At 39.8% G+C, this 4,342-nt stretch overlaps 1 pseudogene; it reads left to right on the forward strand.

The window, feature by feature from the left end:
• Positions 1 to 265: 265 nt before the first annotated feature.
• LOC134947416 (5S ribosomal RNA) lies at positions 266 to 384 on the forward strand (annotated as a pseudogene).
• The last annotated feature ends 3,958 nt before the right edge of the window (positions 385 to 4,342 follow it).

Consider the following 4,342-nt stretch of genomic DNA (forward strand, 5'->3'; position numbering starts at 1 on the left):
ATTTCTATCTAAACTTATTCAGTGGACTCTCATTCATGATTCAGTGATACGTTACTACCCTGGTAGGTACAAATATACGTTCACTGTCTAACGTGGACAGCAGATCCACCCAATCTATCCTGATGAATCAGTCTACCTTTGGGTTACCTTGCCCTTTCTAAATTGGAATTTACTTTATCCTTTTCTCTCCCAGAGGCAAGCACTCTGCCAAAATACAAATTTCTAGGTGCACTCTCATTAGTGAGTCAGATAAACCTGCATACTTTCCTACTACCATACTGCACCGCTTGTGCCCAATCTCGTCTGATCTTGGAAGTGAAACGGTGCTGGCCTGTGTCAGTACCGGGAAGGGGGACCCTGTGGGAGTACCAAGTATAGTAGGATGGCTTAATTAGCCTTTTCTGACACAACACTAACAGCAGGATCACCAATTTCTTTCTTCCTTCATTCCAATTGGCTACTTCTTTCCCTCTTCTTTCCCTGCGACAAAAGATGGCAACTAATGCATATAATAATGGTGGTCATTCCGAGTTGATAGCTGGCTGCTTTCGTTCACAGCGCAGTGATTAGGTTAAAAAGCGGCACTTCTGCGCATGCGTATGGGGCGCAGTGCGCCCGCGCGATGTACTTTCACAAAAGCCGATGCCGTTTCACACAAGGTCTAGCGACGCTTTTCAGTCGCACTGCTGGCTGCAGAGTGATTGACAGGAAGTGGGTGTTTCTGGGTGGAAACTGACCGTTTTCGGGGAGTGTGTGTAAAAACGCAGGCGTGTCGGATAAAAACGCAGGAGTGGTTGGGGAAACATAGGCGTGGCTGGCTGAACGCAGGGTGTGTTCATGACATCAAAACAGGAACTAAACAGTCTGAAGTGATCGCTAGCTAGGAGTAAGTCTCGAGCTACTCAGAAACTGCACAATCTTTTTTTGTAGCAGCGCTGCGATCCTTTCATTCACACTTCTGCTAAGCTAAGATACACTCCCAGAGGGTGGCGGCTTAGCATTTGCACTGCTGCTAAAAGCAGCTAGCGAGCGATCAACTCGGAATGAGGGCCAATGTTTGAGTAATCCGTGCACAGGAAGAAATATATTTTGAGTAAGGTATAGGGCCTTTCCTGACATTAATTGACATATTCAGGTATCATCAATAAAAATCCTTGTACTGGCCTGCATGATGTGGATGTAGTACTGAATGTGTCTACATTTCATTTCCATACTATATATCTATATAGAGGGACCAGAACACATTTTATTTTAATATATTTAATTCTCACTGTTGGATACAGAACAAATAAAATTAATGTAATTAATAAATGTTATATTTTTTAAATCTCTAATTTCATACAACTTTCTATCTTCTTACAAAGAGTGAACCCACACAAGAGTCTACTTTTCTCATTTTTGTTTCTATTATAACCACATAATATAACAAAAGATTTTGTCAAATCGGCGCACAATATCTTACATAAAAATATCCAGACGGATTTGGTCGGATATATTCTTAATGGAGAAATTGCAGCAGGATTAAAATGTGAGGATATGGTATGGCTCTCTAAACCTTTTCTGATGTTGTAGGTATGTTCCGCCAATCTTGTTTTTAAATTTCTACTAGTCTTCCCTATATAAACTAGATTGCATGTACATTCTAGACCGTATATCACATTTTTCGAATTGCAAGTAAGAAATTCTTTAATCGGATAGACCTTGCCTTTAACACAGAACTCTTTTATTTTGCTGGGTCCTTTCACCAATTTGCATATAGTACACAAGCCACATCTGTGGAAACCAACAGTTCTAATGCTCGTTCTTTTTACATCCTCGATTGCACTTTTGACAAGTTTATCCTTAAGCGATCTTGCACGTCTATATATAAAACTGGGTTTTAATGGAAGTTTGGAACCAATAATTGGGTCCTGTTTAAGAAGTTTCCAGTTCCTTCTGAATATTAATTCAATCTCTTTGTGGTGGGAATTATATTCACTAATAAACGCCCAGTTCACACTGTCATTTTTCTTATCTCTTGAGTTCACATCTAAAAGACTCTGTCTATCTATATTTAAGGCTTTCACTTTAGCTTTTTCTATAGTCGCCTTTTCATAACCTTTTTCTATAAAAAGATCACCCATTTCTTCCATCTGTACCTCACAAACAGGAGTTTCGGTACAGTTGCGTCTCACCCGTAGGAACTGCCCATAAGGTATGCCGTCGAGCCAGTTCCTATGGTGAAGACTGCATCTATCTATATAATTATTTGAGTCGGTAGGTTTTCTATATGTTTTGATTTGTAAGGTGCCTTCTTTTATATAAATACATAAATCAAGGTAAAATATTTCCTTTTTACTCAAATTAAAAGAAATGTTAATATTAAAATCATTAGAATTTAAAACTTCAAAGAACTTCATAAGATCATTTTCAGTATCTTTCCATACAAATAGTATATCGTCAATGTACCTTTGCCATGACACCAGACCCGCGCCCAGAAAGCCATCATGCCAAACCGTCGTATCTTCCCAATACGCCATAAAAAGGTTTGCATAACTGGGCACGAATCTGGTGCCCATGGCGGTACCAACCATCTGCAAGTAATTTTTCAATTATAATCCTTATCCACAGTGGAGAAAAGTTGAAAGAAAAGGGACTAATTTAAGAAAACCATTTATTAAAGAAAATTGGAGACTTAATAGAAGGGAGGAATGGAGACCCAATCGACAGTATGAAGATAGATGGGGTGAAAGAAGTGAAAGGAAGAATAGGAAATACTCGTTAAGGGAAGACTTCCCCACTAATAGGATTAGATTTCAACCTTTAGAAAGGGATGAGGAAGTTCACACCCCTTTTTAAGATTGGGGACCCAGGTCTGTAAGGAGGAGATTTTAAACAAAAGAAAGTCTAAAAGGGGAAAGAGGGCAGGAGTTAAAAATAAAAATAAAACTAAATTAACTGACAGTAGCCAGGAAAATCAAAATAGTGTTCAAAAATTATCCACTATGAAAATATTTAATCTTAGTAAAAGGGAACTCTCTAAGGATGAAGAAAATGTTTTAAAAAAGGGCTTGAAATATGCCCCTACAAGCAAAAGTGATCCTTTCGAGTTCTATGTTGATTTGGAAAAGTTCACTCGTAAGCTAACGATTAAAAAAATATTTTTAAATAAGGATGGTGATAAGGTATTAGAAACTGAAAATGAAGGACCCTTAAATTCAGGTTTTAAACCTAAATCCACTTTTTATCCCACGCATTGTAAAGGGAGTTTTATAGATTGTTTTGGTAAGATAGTAAATGAAGAGGTGGAGAATATCCTACAGAAAAAAAACAATAAAAATGTAATCTTACGAGTAAAGAACGCCCTGCTTTGAAGTCTTTAAGAGAAGATAAGGAATTAATTATTAAACCTGCTGATAAGGGTGGAGGGGTGGTCCTTATGGACAAAACTGAATACATGGCGGAAATTGAAAAACAGTTATCTAGAGGTAATACATATAAGAAATTGAAAAATGACCCAACCACTAGAATTAAAAATAAGAATTTACTTACCGATAATTCTATTTCTCATAGTCCGTAGTGGATGCTGGGGACTCCGTAAGGACCATGGGGAATAGCGGCTCCGCAGGAGACTGGGCACATCTAAAGAAAGCTTTAGGACTATCTGGTGTGCACTGGCTCCTCCCCCTATGACCCTCCTCCAAGCCTCAGTTAGGATACTGTGCCCGGACGAGCGTACACAATAAGGAAGGATTTTGAATCCCGGGTAAGACTCATACCAGCCACACCAATCACACCGTATAACCTGTGATCTGAACCCAGTTAACAGCATGATAACAGAGGAGCCTCTGAAAGATGGCTCACAACAATAATAACCCGATTTTTGTAACAATAACTATGTACAAGTATTGCAGACAATCCGCACTTGGGATGGGCGCCCAGCATCCACTACGGACTATGAGAAATAGAATTATCGGTAAGTAAATTCTTATTTTCTCTAACGTCCTAAGTGGATGCTGGGGACTCCGTAAGGACCATGGGGATTATACCAAAGCTCCCAAACGGGCGGGAGAGTGCGGATGACTCTGCAGCACCAAATGAGAGAACTCCAGGTCCTCCTCAGCCAGGATATCAATTTTGTAGAATTTTACAAACGTATTTGCTCCTGACCAAGTAGCTGCTCGGCAAAGTTGTAAAGCCGAGACCCCTCGGGCAGCCGCCCAAGATGAGCCCACCTTCCTTGTGGAGTGGGCATTTACAGATTTTTGGCTGTGGCAGGCCTGCCACAGAATGTGCAAGCTGAATTGTACTACAAATCCAACGAGCAATAGTCTGCTTAGAAGCAGGAGCACCCAGCTTGTTG

Source organism: Pseudophryne corroboree, chromosome 1 (genome assembly GCF_028390025.1).
Source record: "Pseudophryne corroboree isolate aPseCor3 chromosome 1, aPseCor3.hap2, whole genome shotgun sequence".
NCBI lineage: Eukaryota > Metazoa > Chordata > Amphibia > Anura > Myobatrachidae > Pseudophryne > Pseudophryne corroboree.